The sequence below is a fragment of the Lolium perenne genome, chromosome 4, assembly GCF_019359855.2.
Source record: "Lolium perenne isolate Kyuss_39 chromosome 4, Kyuss_2.0, whole genome shotgun sequence".
Lineage (NCBI taxonomy): Eukaryota > Viridiplantae > Streptophyta > Magnoliopsida > Poales > Poaceae > Lolium > Lolium perenne.
In genome coordinates this window covers 220,937,418-220,954,909 of record NC_067247.2, presented here as the reverse complement: position 1 = coordinate 220,954,909, position 17,492 = coordinate 220,937,418, and the positions used below count along the sequence as shown (strand labels likewise).

The following is a 17,492-nucleotide window of genomic DNA, read 5'->3' as shown; positions in this document are numbered from 1 at the left end:
CAAGAAGAATCATCACACATGATGCAAATCCTATGCACCATAAAAATATCCGCTATTTCATACCACCCAACCAAATTGAAAGTAAAATCAGGGGCATAAACACTGTTTAAACATTTTAATTCAGCAATCTTGTTTCTAGCATGGGACAAGGATATAGGTGGATCCATCACAACAGAAAATAAAGAATTAGCATGAGAAATCTGAGCCAACACTTCATTGTTCATAACCAGTTTTATATGATCCATACTAGAGTCAACTTTCAAGTCACAAGTTGCTTTATCAGGAGCAAGAATTTCAGTTTGTGCACTCATAGATATGGAAGAATTAACTTGTACAGTAGGTGTACGCAACATAGTTGGTATATCATTTACACATGGTCATCCTTGGAAACAAAAGTCTCTGTTGGTACACTCATATCAATGCATGAATTAGAATCAACAATAGGTGCACTTAAATCATCATCTATCTGAGTTGTTTGATCACATAACATCAAATTAGCAGCACAATCCTCTAATATAGTGGGTGTGACCAAATTATTTTCTACCTCATCACATGGTATATTTAAGATAACATTGCATTCACCAATCTCATGTGGAGGGACAACATCAGTACCTTTATTTTTACCTTGTGACTCCAACGTAGAAGATGTTCGCAGCGACGTGTCACAAGTCTGTGGCTGGGCGACTCGCACAACAATATTCATGCGTGGAACGTTGGAAGAAACAACCGATGGTAGGGTGCATGACTTGAAGGAGTTGGAATGGTCCAACGTTTTCTCCTGTATGTGTTTCTCAAAAGCACAAGCTCGAACATATATACCAATAGTAGAATGAGGAATATACTTAAACATAACCTTAATATCAGGGTTCAAGCCATTGAAAAACATGTTTCTAGTACTTTCCTCAAATTCCTTTATATCACAACGGTACATGTAAAATTTAAATTCCTGATAGTAAACATGCACAGTATTACTACCTTGTTCTAATCGTTCAAGTTTGCGGAGCAGTTCACGTTGATGAGAAAGAGGCACAAATTTACGTCTCAAAACAGATTTTAAATCTGCCCAAGTGGTAGGTTTATTATCAATATTTTCTTTATAAGTCATATCCCACCAAATGGAAGCAAGACCCGTAAAAACTCTAGCAGCAGTTCTTACTTTCTCATGTTCAGTAAAATCATGGCATCCAAAAATATGGTCGACCTCAAACTCCCAATCAAAATAAGCATCTGTATTATATCTACCCTCATAAACTGGTAAGGATATAACCTGATCAGGATCTCCTGTAAATGGTTGCACATGCATCTCCGTAGTCGTCATGGTACTCGGGTCGATGGCGTGGTCCTCAATTCCTGGCATGGTTAGTACCCAAAAAGAACAAATGCATATGCCTACAAACTACAGAATATGGTGGTTCACACGCAATTCGTCAAGCAAAATACAAAGCTTTTACAAGTTCTTACCAAACAGGAGGAAGGTGATATGGCAACCAACAAGGATCAGCTTCTCCCCGAGATTGCACAAAGCGATTACCAGGTGTCGACACAAAGCACGCGGAGAAATCTGTGGAGCTCTGGGAAGGCAAAGTATAGTGATATGGTGGCACAGTGATCAAATCAGCGATGCAAATTGAGTAAATGCTCAACGAAGGTACTGTGCTGGTCCTAGGCTAGATCGTATTAGAGACGCGAGCCTAAATCACCAACGAGGTCACAATGCGGCACCAGATGCAAGAGGCAGCGAAACTGGTGCTGGAGGATAGAGGTACCTACGGGAAGGCGCCAAGTTTTTTTTTTGACTCAACTTGGCGCTAGACCCTAGAGGTCTCTATGGTAGGGCGCCCAGTTTTTTTTTTTGGATCAACCTTGGCGCATGACCATAGAGGTCTCTATGGTAGGGCGCCCAGAAATTTTTTTTTTTTAGGATCAGACTTGGCGCATGACCATAGAGGTCTCTATGGTAGGGCGCCCAGAATTTTTTTTTTTTTTTAGGATCAGACTTGGCGCATGACCATATAGGTCTCTATGGTAGGGCGCCCAGAAATTTTCAGAATTTTTTATTTTTCTATTTTTTTTTATTTTTTTTTTGCAGCTAGACTGCTATCAGAATTCCGACGGAAAACACGAATTTGACCAAGAAAACGGATCTAAAACCCGGAAAAACTCAGAAACAAAGATCAAGAAAGACCCTACGATGATGGGAACCAAAGGGGCTCAACAAAGAGTTGATGGCAGATGTGGCGGAAGTATATGGTGGCGGTGATATGGCGAGGACTGCAAGCGGAGATGGTGCGGCGGCGATGCGACTACTATGACCAGAACTCGAAACTCTAACGACTCTAGACGCTAAGACCAGCACGCGACACAACGATTGCAGACAAAGACTCAAAAAGCAAAAACTGAAAAGATCATGCAATGGCTTGGCAGGGGCTATGGGACGAATGATCTAAACCTAATATATTTTTGTGGGGCTTTTTCTGGGTTATAGGTAAAACAAATCTACACTAGGAAAACTGTAAATCTCACCGAGCAACCTGAAATCTGATACCACTTGATAGGGCAAAGGTGTCCGATCTTTCGATGAGATGGGGATAAATCGATTTGTTGGTGGAGTTCGTGCTTGACGATCCGACTACACGTGTAAAGCTCGTGCGCCAATGCAATCGCTAGGACAATCTCCGGGAGTTACTGATCTTGCGGGAGCACGATCAGCCTGACCAGCAAGGGTCTTAATTCCTACCTGAAATCGAGAACAAGTAAGAACTAAAGATGCAATCAGAATATTGCGGATAGAGATGAAAGCTAGATTGATAATGGTGGGATTCTGAATAGTCGGTCTTGTTCTGGGCGTTGGCCTCAAAAGAAGTACACGTAGTTGCAACAATTGGCTAACTTTTAATCTAATCAAAATCCAAGTTCTAATGACGGCTAGAGAGGGATATATATGGGGGAAGTCAAGGGATTTTCGTCCAACCAGCTAGGGTTGGCCAAAAACACCCCTAAATGGGCCTTCCTCCACTTATATGGCCTCTTAAAATCCCCTAAAATACCTAATCCGAAAATACATGGGCCTGGCCCATTAAATAAGGTGACGCAGCACCATAAATAACTCTTTGGACGAATTTTATGATGGAGTAACTTGTATAATTCATCCAATCATCATTGCTTCACTATGGTGGCTTCAATGTTCTGAAATCCTCGCTTGCAACGCCATCCTGAATCCTTGTAGGTCTGCTGCCATCTCCATGCACGTTCCTAATCCAATGCTTGGCGTCCATGCTAGATCCATTCCTAAATAATATAAATACATTTGATTTAGGCAGCATCATATTCTCATATATATCAGGAAGGATTCCTAGTAACGAATGTACCTGAGATGTGGTTGTAGGAGTATTGGTTGTATCTATCATAGAGATGTCCTCATCATCCTCCCCTACTTGAATTGAAGTCGTCCTCGACGTAGTCTCATCTTTTTCACCAAAATATGCCTTCAAATCGGAGGTAATCATGTCCTCATCACAAGCCAAGCCCATCAGGAGGAGCAGGGCAAGCCTTGACCAATTCCCAGAAGCAAAACCTCTACATCAGCAACTAATCTAGGAGCTGGAGTGAGATATACCATATGATCATGAGCAAGCACATGTTTTGCTCATAGATAAGCATACACATGCATCACAGAAGCAAAGAAGGGTAGAAACCTTGTTTGTATCATCATGTGGCTGCAAAGCCATTTGGTGCCAGCAAACAAATGACCTAGCTAGAAGGAAATCACCAAGGGAACATTGGTTTTGTCAACACAGTGACATAACCAAAGAAATCCATCATGGATTTATCCTATCTAGTCAGCCAGATTCACAAAGCACACATATAGCTTGCTAAACCATCAGATTATTGGACAAATAATTGTCCAATGTTATTTCAACACCAAATATCCAGCAGCCCATGGAAGACTTCCAGGGATAGTGCACAAAAGCATCCAATAGAGATAGGAGCAACCATTTCTAGCAGATAAAATCTGCTAGGGTCACAACAGCTACCTAGCCACACAGAAAAGCTTACTAAAGCATCACATCATCACCCAATAGGGTTCAACATGAGCTAGGGTACCCAACCAGTGGTTGGCATCCCTCTAGCTGCATCAAATCCATCCATGAGATCACCACTGCTAAGCAGTTCACATCATTTATCCATTCAATACATCAGAACTACACAGATAAATGAAACAGTTAAACAAACCAAGCACCAGGCCTTGCATATGATCCAAGGGATCACTGCAAGCCAGAGCAGAAGCTTGAGCAAGCACAAGCATGCACCAGCCCAAGCTTGAGTACCACATAGACTCAAGGAAAAGCATCAGTGAGCCACAAGTCATAGGACAGCAGTCAACCACCAAGCAACTGGTGATCACATGATCACGAGGAGTTGACAGTGCATGCAAAAGCATGCTAAATCCAAGCCTAGCACCAACCACGGATAATATGAATTAAACAGCTATAGAACATGAATAATTGCATCACAGATAAGCAAATACATGATTTACAATTGTATCCAGAAGCATACCAACAAGAAGTGGAGCTGATTAGTCAATACACAAGCTCAATAGAGCTTTACAGTGAAGCAAAGCTTCAGGAGCACCACACCAGAGGCACTGGTTCTTGCAAGAATGCAAGGATTACCTACTGTAATCAAGCCAGGGGCCAAGAAGTGATCATACATGATAGTATAGCACCAGCAGCAATAGCAAGAACAATCTAGCAGGCCATGAGCATCATAAAATGCTCATAAGAAGTGCTCATGAGCTATTGCACATGAGTCACAACAGCAGCAGAGAGCGCAGCAGCAGCAGCCAGCAGAGAGCAAAGCAGCAGCAGCCAGCCTAGCACAACAGTAGCAGCACAGCATGGCAGCAATTCCAGGAGGAGGAACAACCATGGCCTAAGCTAGACCAAGAGGTGAAGGAGGAGCTATAATTGGTGTACTGGCAAGGCCAGCACACCAAGGAGATGGATGCAAGGGTATCCAGAGAAAGGGAGGAGGAAGAACAGGGAAAGAAAAGACTGAGGCGAACATACCTGGGAGCAGGAGCTCGTCGACGCAGCCATGGCGGATGCAGCGGCACAGACCAGGCCACGGTAGCGCCAAGCCGCAGCCAGGCCAGGCCACGTCGAGCACCACCACGCCCAGCACCACACCAGCAAGCCGCCGAGCGGCCCCAAGGAGGTCAGGACCGTCCGGCGACACGCATCGCCGGCGAGGACCGCAACCCTAGCAGCAGAGAGGGTCGAGGACGAGTGAACCAGGACGCACGCGTCAGATCGACACGGATGGATCGACGCGCCGTCACGGGCTGCGTCGATTGCGCCCCATGGCGAGGGTCAGTACCGCCGGAGTCAGCCGGAATCGGGTGGCGACGGCGCGGGCGACGCGAGCGTCGTGGGAGCGATTTAGGGTTAGGGTTTCTATTGAGCGAGAGAGAAGGGGACAAATGAGACCGACCGAGCCGAACCGAACGGGTCGGTTCGACCTAACCCGTTGGGTTCCACTGACAAGTGGGCCCAGGGGTAAAACTATCATTTCCCAATTTTGTAAAAAACAGAAACTTTGAATAAAGATAGAAAATGGATAAGAACTCTAAAAAAATGTAAACCACTCAGAATAAAATTCTCTATCATAATAAAATATGAAATGGAATTTTTGAGAAAATTATAAATGAGTCATATATAAAAACAAGGAATTAATCATTAAAAATCAACCCTTATATTTTTTAATGATAAAAATAAGTCCATAAATACTTTTGGATTTTAAAAAACATCTTGGCAACATTCCAAGGTAGAAAAATTACTCTTAAGAAGTAACCCTAAATTATTCTTAGTAATTACCTCTGACATAAAATAATAAAACACCGGGAAGGGGGGAACAAAACCCTAAAAATTGAATCATGCATAATTGCTTCTTTAACCATTGCCCTTATCGGACAATGATGCTATCTTTCAGCAACAGAGGACAAGGGTCAGTCCACACCATCGAACTGCAGCACTTTGCAGTCTTCAGGCAAGTTCATCGCTTGCCCAGGATGCCTGATAGTAGTTGAGGTCGGATGGTATCCTATGGATACGCTGACCGGCGAGAACCCAAGGTCGGAATTGCAACAAAGGCTGGGTGTTCGAGGTAGCGGAGGAATATGATTGGCTAAGACCTTATATCGGGCCTCACACCAAAGGAAGTGTGGACGGGAAAGCTGCCCGGTTGGCACCATGGTTAAGATCTCTTATGGGTAAAGCAACACACCTCTGCAGAGTGTAATGAATCATGACTTGTCACTCCCTGTTCTGGGTTTTGGAACTGCGAACGCTGCCGGAAAGGAACTCCATGAAGTTCTAGTAAACCGGTGAAGGCTGACGGACATAGTTCTTCTTAATAAAAGCAACCTTTTGAAGAAATGGTTATTAAAACATGCATTGGTATTAGACTTTCTAGTCTAGTATCGTAGCTAGTGCATTAAACACCTCTTTCCTAATATGAACTTGTTGAGTACGCTCGTACTCATACCACTCTTAAATCCCCTGCTTAGATTGTCTGAATCGACTTGAGGAGGACACCGATGGCCAAGAAGGAGCAGATGGGATCTGCTATGAAGAGCCAGACCTCTCCGGAGGTGTAGAGGGAGTGGACTACCTCATCGTCTACGGAGCCGGGGAGGGAATAAATGTATAACCTGCTAAGACTTCTATATTGTAAGCTAAGTCGGGTTCACCTCGAGCCCATGAGTATTCCTCTCTGGACCCAGGAGGGGCTCCAAGATGATGTATATATTTGGTTTGTAATAATGTATGAATGAGTTATGGACCAGCTATGTTCTGTTGTACTACTCTGAGGGATGTAACATTTGCGGATTGGTACTCCGTGAATGTTATATCAACGACTAGCATACTACAACATGCAGTGGTATGCAGGGTCACTACAATAAATATTATACCCTTATAGTAGGCAAGTGCTGCCAAGCGTAGGACTACGTTTAGGTTAAAGATCTAGCCACTAGATGAAGAGTGGAGGAAAGCTGTCGAAGACACCAAGAACCAAAATATGAAAGATGTCATGAAGTTTACACATCCTGGTCTTCTTATTGACCCGAAGAGTGACCCATCGGTGTTAAAAGTAGTTCAACAACCAACCATTTGGATTAGAAGCCTTACTAAGAAGGAAACCTATTCGACTCACATTGGAGAGATATGTTGTTCACTATAGGTGAATAAACATTCGCCTATTGGTTTTTAACTCATAAGCCATAAGCCATAGATGTTTTTAAAAGATGACCTGTTGTCAAGTCATATCCTCGGATGTGCCAAGTCATACACAAAAAGATCTTAGCCTAAACCCAAGACCTAACACAACCTACAAAATTTTATTTTAAGGATGGTAGAAGCCATACCCTTGGATTATGGATTTACATCAGATGCTGCATGAGATGGTATTTGGAGAAGGTATCACAAGGAGTTTTCCATGAGTATACCCAAGTAAAAGATAATACCCATGAGATGAGTACCTTCATATGAATGGACACAGTTGATGGTATAACCGCATATGGTTTAGTGTCAAGTTTTCAAAGCTCAAGGTTAACGTTAGACATCTTCTCGCAGATGTTCGAAAGGAAGTATTAGTGAGTATGAACCTTCTAGAAGAACTGAACCCAAAACCTTTTTCTTTCTAGCATTTCTCAAATCTCGAGGACGAGATTTCTTTTAAGGGTGGTAGTCTGTCACATCCCGAAATTTTCTAAATTTTGGATTGTGAAATAAAAATAACTTTAATGCTTGATTGTTTGAATTTGAGTGAAATTTTACAAGGAATTAAAACTTTTGAAGTTATTTAAAAGTATTTTCCAAAATGGAGTTTTCATAAACCTTAGTTTCAAAAGATTTTCCAACAGTACTCTATTTTGTTCGGAGGTTTTGAAATTTATAAATCTTTTATTTAATAAAAGAGTTTAAACCCTAAAAAGGCAATATAGCCACATAGACATGTATGTCAAATTTTGGTTTTATAAAATTTATGTTTTTTTTCCAAATTTAGTCTCATATCAAAGCATTTTTCATAACGAATCCAACGATACTTTATTTGTATTTTTTCGATTATTTTTTAACCTCCGAATATATATTTCCAATTTCAATATAAAAAAAAAAAGAAAAAAAAAAGAGGTGCGGCCAGGCCGAATGGCCCAGCTCGACCCAGCACAGCCCACCCCGCCCCAGCCTCCCACGCCAGCCCCGCGCACACGCGCCGCCGCCCTTCTTCTTTTCTTTTAATCCCACCTCGTTCTTCTTCAGCAAATTGCTCTAATCTTCAGTCTATACTAGAAGGCATTGGCGCGGCGGCACGCCGCGCCCGTAGCGTAACATATGAATAGTGATGGCAGAGATATGTATGAATAGTGATGGCAGAGATATGTGCATACTGATCTTTATGTGAAGCCTAAACCTAAAAATCTGAGCAAATAGGCAACAGGGATGTAAGTGCAGTAGCACCACACATATGTACAACGCATTACACGATGGAGTCCATACATCTTTATGTTTGGTAGCGGTACAGAAAGGTGGCACATTTGGTATTGAACTACTTGGCAGGACCCCTATAAGCATATTCATATTTACACTGGCCTGAGCTAGACGATGTTTCTGCTCGCTCTAGGGAAACTGTAAAGCACAGGCAGCTACCGCGGGTAGTGGAGCCTAAAGATTGGAGTGGCACTGTTGATGGTACCCAGAATTAGCTGCGTCTTCTTGCGACGGTCGATCTAGAACCCGTTCGTACGCTCCATCGTTGTTCTCATTAATCACATGAGAGGATGGTTAACCTAAAAAAAACATGAGAGGATGGTGACCGTCTCCATTGTTGGCGTTGGGGCCGCCGGATTACCTGGGCAAGGATAGGAGCAGGTTGTCCTAAACGGGCCGCGGTAGCAAATTTGGCCCACATGTAGACGGGTCAGTTTAATGGCACTTTTTGTTTTTTGTAAGGTGGGCATTCTCTGTTGTAAATGATGTTGAGATGGGGACACAAGCAGAAAAAAAGCAGTATAGTATCTCCAGCAACACCGTTTACACGGAAACACGCCCCTTCTCTTCCTCGCTCTGCCGCTCTTGAGAGTCGACCTCCACCTTCCGTCGCCACCCCTATCCTTCTCTCTTTCCGGCGGCAAGGCTGGCCGGCGAGGGGATGGTTTAGGTGGTAGGCCTTCCATGTATATACTAGATCTAGCGGTAGGTGTTGTGTGTTTGCTTGTTTGTGCTAGTTTGCTCGTGGCGGATGCCCGTCTCGGTATCTCCCTCCTCGGCTGGATTCCGGCGTTCCTCCTTCGCACCGGAGCCAGGTCGCTTCTCTTCTGCTGCAGGGGTCCATGGTGGATTGACTGCGGGATTGGAGGTGACCGAGGCCGTTTCAATAAAAGGAAGGATTTTGCAGGATCTATTCGTCCGGGAGTGAATCATGTTGGTTGTCGTGGTGACGGCCTCTGTGGGCTCCTGAGGCGACCTGGTGAAGGGCGATATCGATGCTGCTTGAGCTCGAGTGAAGCAGGTTGGTCGAGCTCTGGATGGTGGTTAGAAGGCGGAGGATCTGATCTGAAGGATCCGGGATGCGATGGAGCATTGGGATGTTTCCCGGCTGATGTTCCTCAGAGTTTCTATCGGCTCCGTGTCGGGCGGGCCCCCTATGCAGCTTCTAAAGCCTGTTGGGCGATGGTGCTCCACCGTGTTCATCGTCGTCGGCGGTCGCCGGCGGTTCGTGGAGTAGCTGGAGGTTGCAGATTGACTAGGGATCGTTTTGTAATTTTCGTTTTCTTTCAGCGTCTTTCTGCAATGTGTTCGACCACGTGTGATGCTCGGTTGTTCGAGCGGGTTCTGGTGTGCGGTGTATCATTTGTTTCTTAATGAATCGTACCTTTCCTCTCAAAAAAAAAAAAAGCAGAAAAAAAGCAAAGTGAGGAACCTAGGAGAGCAAAATGCTGAGTATAATGTGAACGCGAGGCATGAAAGAGGAACGGAGATGGCCGCCGTGAGATTGACCGTCCACCAGCTTCCTCGGGAGTATGCCCTCTGCTTGTTTTTTCTTCAACGCCGTCGCCGCAGCGGGCTGGTCGGTGGATCCGGACTCCTCCGAGCTTGTGGGTGGTCCACCATGGGGGTGCCGAGGCTGACCTTCCTCACCAAGCTGGGGCGGAGGCCGGTCGCTGGAGCGGCTGTGCGGGCCCTTGTCCACATGCAGAGCAGCTAGCAAAGCTAGCAGTAGAATGAGCGACTGTGGATTGAGTCATCAGCGATAGGTATGATATCTTCTCCTCTAGTGCCTCAACAGTTCTACCTATCTTTGTTGTAGTTAGTGGGTAAAATTGAGTAATATTTACCGTGCCGAAGAATCTGAAGTGCAAAGGCTGGAGGAAGAGAGTATTACAATGCCTTGAAACATGTGGTCAGTTTACCGTGGCTAGTAATTTAGAACTGAAGCAACAAACAAATCTGTGCACACTTCAGGGAAAATAGTGAAATTACTGGACAGCACCATGGTTGGTAACTATGCCAAGACAAACAACCTATATGCAGCAGCTTTAAACTTTGGGACTATTTAGTAAAATAAGTGAATAAGTGAGTTATCTGCTTTATCGGAGCTCTCACTACCACAGTCTCCCTACTGAGAATCTGTAAGTTAGATTGATTAAGCGTTTTTAGCTCCAGTAGATAGGCTGAAACCTGAGAGGTCACAACCGCCAGGTGCAGATTTACTGCGTTGAACCCTCCTATGAGCCTGTCGTGCTATGTGCTCTTAACAACAATAATAATCAGCATAAAAATAGGGAACATAAAATCCAACTTTTTATATATATGTGTAGCGCAGATAGGCAGGATAACATATACTGTGTAATAAACACTCGGAAGTAGTTCTCAGGTCATCGCCTGGAAATGTACAGAAAATTAAGCAGTGGTTACATACATGAAAACTATGCACTGGCCCTATGGCCCTTCTATCTAAATGAGAAAAGCCTTCTATCTAAGTGCATTAAGCGACTTAAGGTTTTGAGCTTCTCCACATAGCTTTTGAACCAAGTAACCATCAATAGGAGCTCCACCTTTTTTAGATAAGCGACTGAATACGACTTGAAATCTGCAATTAGCTCTCTGCGGTTAGCTCTGAATGTGTGCATTTTAATAGAAATAGCAAAGGAAAATAGAATCTGGGATGTTACCATAGAAGCACATAAATAGGAAGAGATTCACCCATGATGGCATCAATATATAGGAACAGATGGAGTATTGTAGCTTTGTATTTTTTTTAGCACACTAACCTTTTCTTAGCATAGTCTTAAAGAGAAACACAGTTGCAAGTGTTGCAGCTACAGAATTACAAATTTTAGTGGAGCATGTAAACAACTACGAAACTTAAGCTGACGGAGCTAAAAGGAAAAAACAAATGCAGTAACTTAATACAAAGAGTAGCTATATATACAGACTTAATAAATAATACAAAGAGTAGCTATATATACAGACAGATTGTGTTCAGGCCCATTACAGGTAGCAAGAAACACCTTAATAGAGAAGTGGATGAACATCCAGCTAAACCTTCTAGCCACCACAGAACTGAACATAAGAATATGCATAAGGACACAATTTAGAAAAGAGCATCAATCAGCTAGATTCAAATTATGTACTTGTTAAACGATGCAAAAAAGCAAGAGAAGAAGGCAATACATGTAGGCGTTCATTCTCAACCCATAGCAAATATTGCAGCACAAAAAGGGAAATAAGGCAAAACAGCTTTATCATAAACAACCTGGTAGTTTTGACTTTAATCTTTGAACTGAAACAATAAGGAGATCATTGTAGGCATAAGCATCATACATAATTAATTCTATCCAAGCATATATTTTTTTCACTTTTAGACTAAAAATTGAACCATCAACAGAAGCATCCACAAAGAGGAGAGGAAGCACTGCAAACCTTGATATTGCTACAGCATGTGAGTGGGAGGAAGTGAGGAGGCCAAAACCTGCTTGCCGCCAAGGAACAACTGCTGAAACTCTAGAGGGTGAAGCTGCCCCTCGCACACCAAAACAAATAGATTCTAAGGCAGCTGTGGCTGCATCACCAAAAGGCTCTTGTGTGGGAAGCGAATGGGTCATATTCTGCAAATCAGGTTAGCATATGAAACAGAACACACTGGCGAGCCATACACATGAATACATGAATAATGTCATCTACGGAACAACTTTCCTTAGCAAGCCAACTTTAAACCGACGACTGAGCAGGTTTGAATGGTGCACAACTCCTCCTTGTCCCTGCGCACACGTCCTCCAGCAGCCTAAAATCAGCACAACATAGTAAGGTAGCAAATCCCACCCTTCTTGCGGTGCTGACCGTGATGGTCATTTTATACCGTTTTACCTGCCATATCAAGGTGATGCTGCTCGCTGCGGTCGCCATCACTTGACCCTAGAGACGACGGTTTTACTGGCGACACAACCCGCAGCCCAGGACAATTTTGAACCCTCAAACTTTAGCAGGGGCGGTGACATCTAGAAGTCCACGACACCGAAGTAGGACCTAAAGGGGAGAATGCAGAAAGAGGCTGACCTTGCCGTCGCCCTGCAGCCCCACGTGCACTCATAGAAACCTAAGAAGGAAGAACTGCTAGACAAAAATCAACGGGAAACACAATCGAAGGAAGAAAAAAATAAGCTAACAAAAATTGATCGACATGATGGAAACACCATATCTTCACCTGCGGCCGAGCTGGATCCACCAGACTCAACTTCGAATCGGCAAATGTCATACCGGCCGAGGCAGGCATGCTGAAACGGCTGTTGTCGCTCCCTCTACTCCAGCGGCACATGATCTGGGCCGATCCATGGTGGTCGAGCACAACCGCCGCCTCAGCCAAGGCGGAATAGATGGAAACGGCGACCTGGCGGCCTGACCCCGTCCAGGCTGAGTTGGTGTTCATGGCGTAAACCGCAGCAGATTGGCCCCGCTCGACGGACCTCCCATCATCTTCTCACCGGAGCCGCACACTCAGGTGGAAGTCGACCTCGCCGACCGCACAGGATGCCTCCTCTCTGTAATAGATTGAGTCAAGAGAGAAAGAGATGAGGGGAATTGAAGAGACGTGATAGGAGGTAGAGGAATAAACCTTAGTGTGGGTACCTTTTTACAGCGGTGATGTTATGAGCTGTCCATGCCCAGAAAAATCTAGGGATACGCGTGGCATAAATAGAGGAAACTGCTCCACGACTCAGAATAAAACGTTGCCTTCAAGGAAATTTATCTAGCGACCGGAGGCATGACCGGTAACCGGGACACGCAACGCTACAAAGAAAAGGTAGTAAAATCAAAGATCTAAATAAGAGTGCTATTGACCAGTAAAAGTGGCACGTGGAGGCAGGAGATAGGCAAAAAATTAGGATCTACAGGACGTGAATCAAGGAAGGGACGGTAAGTTGTTTAGCTTTTATATAGGTTATTATAATAAAGATTTCAATAGGCAGTCCAACACACACCCACGGGTAGCGCTGCTGCGAATCTTTTCTGTCTCACGGCGCACGTTGCTGCTATTCGGGAGGCACATACGTGACGCAACATCCGCAAGGTTACTTTGGGAAATGCCACCCCGACTCGACGCACCCTCGCCGGATAATAATTCTATTTCCGCTCTTTTTACGTAGATACGTAACTTCGCAATTTTATTTTCTTAGATTAACACCTCCGTTTAGAATAGTGGTTTTTGTGTTACGTTTATAATTAGATATTCTACAACTTTCGTGTAGGAAGTTTTTCATCGGACCAACTTGTTTGGACAACTTTTAGTACACCATTAGAACTGTAACCGTTTCTGTCTAGTTTTGTAAAATCCATATCTTGGATTCCACACGTCGGTTTTCGACAAACCCTATACCGTTGGAATCAGCAAATCACGTATATCATGTTAGACATTTTGCGTGGCAGTTTCGCCCACTTTATTTTCGTGGTACCCCTTTGATCCGCAACATCGTCTATAAAATAAATCCTATAAACTTTTTTCCGAGAGATTCTTTTGGCGATACGCTTGTAATGGAATTCTCAACAACTTCCGTGTAGAAAGGTCTTCCATCCGGAAAGCTTCTTCTAATGACTTTTCGGGAAAAGTGTAGTCTTATAACTGGTTTCGACATCGTTCCTTTAGCCAAAATGATCTTTATGATCATACCCATCTTCCAGGACAAGTTATAATCCTTTATCATGTTCACGGATAATGCATAGCTTAACCCTGGTTGTCTAGTTCATCTTATTCAAATAACAATTGAGTTATTTGAGTAAAGTGTGACATGTCCTAGTTTAGATTTTTACCTTGCTTTAGTAGGGTGGAGATACTCTACGCCATATCACATGTGATGAACCTTTGTTATCCATTAGGATCCGCGAACCAAATCCCGATATCATTCATGCCTATACAACCTCATGCCATTCAACCCTTCCACTTAGTTCGAACTATTCAAACTTTCAAATGAGTTACTTGAGTAGTTCAATATATCATTAGTTCATATCCAATGCTATATGTGACCTTGTGCTACTCTGATAAGTGTTGTCACACTATGTCAATTGCATAAGCCTTGTTTTACAGTACTCCATCCAATTGCACCACTGTCCAAAATATTTGAATCACTTTGCAAATATTCAAATTCAAATATGAGGATTTGAGTAATTTTGGCATAACTTAAAATCTATAAATCATTATAAGTTCATCCCTTTGACAAATAATCATATTGAAACTCCATATCTAGTAGAAATTATGTTTAGTTTAGTTGAATACTTCCATCATGCTCCATTATTCACATCTGTCCAAATCATATTATCCTAGTCCATAGTATTCAATTAACAATTGAGTTATTTGAGTAAATGGTGACAATCTTAACTATAGATTTTTCCTTGTGCAAATGTTGTGTTGAGATACTTGATATCCATTAGCATCTTTAACTCACATATTCAACATCATTCATACATATTCAACCTCATGCTCACTTAATCTATTTGGTTTTTATTGAAATATTCAATTTACAAATGAGTTAATTGAGTAATTCGATATATCACAAATCCATACCCAAGCCTATGTGTAATTCATACTATTTTGAGTTATTGTTGTCACACCTATTCAATAGTATTGTAGTTGCACTATTTGACACTTATGTGATTCAAATCACATGAGACATTCCATTTTCTTTTCATGCTTTTGTAAGCATAAAGATTCTTCAATTATATCTTGAATGGTCCATTACTTTCTAATCATGTGACTTGCCATCCAAACTCTCACAGCCATGTCTTGCAAGCCAAACCTCATGCCACATCTTAGTACCTGACAAGGGATTAACTTTTCAATGCCTACGGATTGTAGACTAGGGTATCATTTCTTCTCTTGGGAAGGGTGGGTCGTAAGGTGAAAGTGCACAACCTCTCGAGAGTTAAACCTAAGATCTTAGCCGTGTCCCCGGTTGTGGACAATTTGAGCTCCTGGACAAGGAATGTACGGAAGAATCTCATCACCTTTTCTGAATGTATTTAAAATTTGAATAAACCTTATAAAACTCATGGGAGATGTAACCATGTGATTATTCTAAAACCCATGGAGGATTTAACCATGGTGTGATTTCATAATGTCATTCAAAGATTTTCAAAATGTTTTGTTTTAAATAAAATATAGGATAAAATTGGCTTCATGCAACTTAGCCTATGACTCCACTAGCCAAATATCATGTAGATAGTCATGCCATAATTGCCACCAAATAAGTGTTATGTGCCAGTACATCATTGTACTGACCTCCATTCGTGGGGCTGCATATTCAAACGTGCAGGATTTTATGAGGAGAAGTACTTGGTAGGATCTCGAGTCTACATTCCAACATGACCGCGTGTGGCACATGAAGATGATGAAGGCTCATTGATGATTTACTTTCCGTTGTGTTTGTTCTGAACAATTTATTTGAGCTAGTCCATGTGACTATACAATTTGTAAGATTTTTACTTTACCCTTTGGATCAACGATGTAGTAATTTGATACTATTACAATGATTACTATATTTTGTAATGTGTGTGCTATCAGTGATGCCAGGAATAGCATGATACGCAGGTATCTTACCTTTATTAAAAGGTAGGGTGCTACATCAGCATACCACAGCTATTCAACCACTCAAGACGTTTAGGTTCTGGAAGACGCCATGTAGACAACCCAAAGTTGCCACCATCGCCTTGCTTATGCCATTAGTACAGCTACCACCATCAATCATCAACTTGCAAGCCTTGCCCTTTATATTGCACTGAGTCTGAAATAAACTCCACCGTTGAACCTTGTCAATTGTCTTGCAAGCATCATCTTGTACCTTCTTGAGTTGCATATTCAGCCCACTCAATGGTACATCCTCCTCCATAGTCACAGTATTGCCCATGGTATCAGAGCCAGGTTCCTTCTCCTATGAAGATATCACCTCACCCTCGGTGACTGTCTGTACTAGACCAACCTCCTGAATAGGAACTATGCTCTTGCCAACTTCCTCTATTGCATGCACAACTCTAGGCGGCTGCTCACTTGTCTGCATATACAGTAACACAAAACCATCACGAAGAAAAGTTTTGAATTCATCCCAGGTACAAGCAAATTCTCCTTTGTCAACCGTATCACACCACCAATGGTCTAACTCCTCGTCCACACGCCAGTAAGCAAGGACATACGCATCATACCCTCTGAACTTTCCATTGTATCGGCGACATCGATTGAAACCCAATATCATGTTCCTTTCACAATGTTCGTACTCGTCAACTATCGCGAGATGGTGTAAATACCAATGAAGCTTGGATGTCTGACATAAGAACACCGCATGCCCAAACCATCGCCTGGAAACGAATCCACCACGGTAGACTGCTGAAGTGCGAGCCTGGTTACCAGAAATTCCAGCCTGGGAGTCGGTTCTGCCGACCTTGTTGCCGGATGGTCCGGCCTGGGGGCCGGTTGGGCTGGCCTGGGCGCCGGTTGGTCTGGCCTGGTGGCCGGTCTGGCCGGGCTGAGCACCGGACTGAAGGGCGGAGCCCCTGGACATCGCCTCGGTGGGCACCGATGTACAGGCTGGTTTTTGCCGGGCCGCTGTGCCGAGCTTGGCACCGGATGCTGTCCGTAACTTCATCTTCTTCCCGATTCCAAACCTCGAAAGTCGCGATTTTTCCATCAAAAACAACCCGATACGGTGGAAAAACTGCACCCCAACAGCACAAGACCTTCCTCCACCTCAACCCCCTTCAAACTTGAGCAAGAACTCCTCCAATCCAAACCGATCTTGCGAGATCGATCAACAAAACCTCGCCGTGAGCAACCCAGAAATCTGGTACCACATGATGAGGAGATCCCAGATCCTCCTAGGGTGTTGCCCGATCCTTCACAACGAGAACCTGGGTAGATAGATACCTCCAATTACGCGCGGAACGCAACCT

General features: G+C 43.4%; 2 long non-coding RNA genes across 2 annotated transcripts; one reads left to right on the top strand and one right to left on the bottom strand.

The window, feature by feature from the left end:
• The first annotated feature begins 9,960 nt into the window (after positions 1 to 9,960).
• Positions 9,961 to 16,098, top strand: LOC127294982 (uncharacterized). The gene is made up of 2 exons (XR_007847326.1): positions 9,961 to 10,315; positions 15,866 to 16,098. It is a non-coding gene; the product is annotated as an uncharacterized lncRNA (long non-coding RNA).
• On the bottom strand, positions 10,888 to 13,148 carry LOC127294983 (uncharacterized). The gene is made up of 2 exons (XR_007847327.1): positions 12,429 to 13,148; positions 10,888 to 12,345 (listed from the first exon to the last, which is right to left on the bottom strand). It is a non-coding gene; the product is annotated as an uncharacterized lncRNA (long non-coding RNA).
• Positions 16,099 to 17,492: the final 1,394 nt, after the last annotated feature.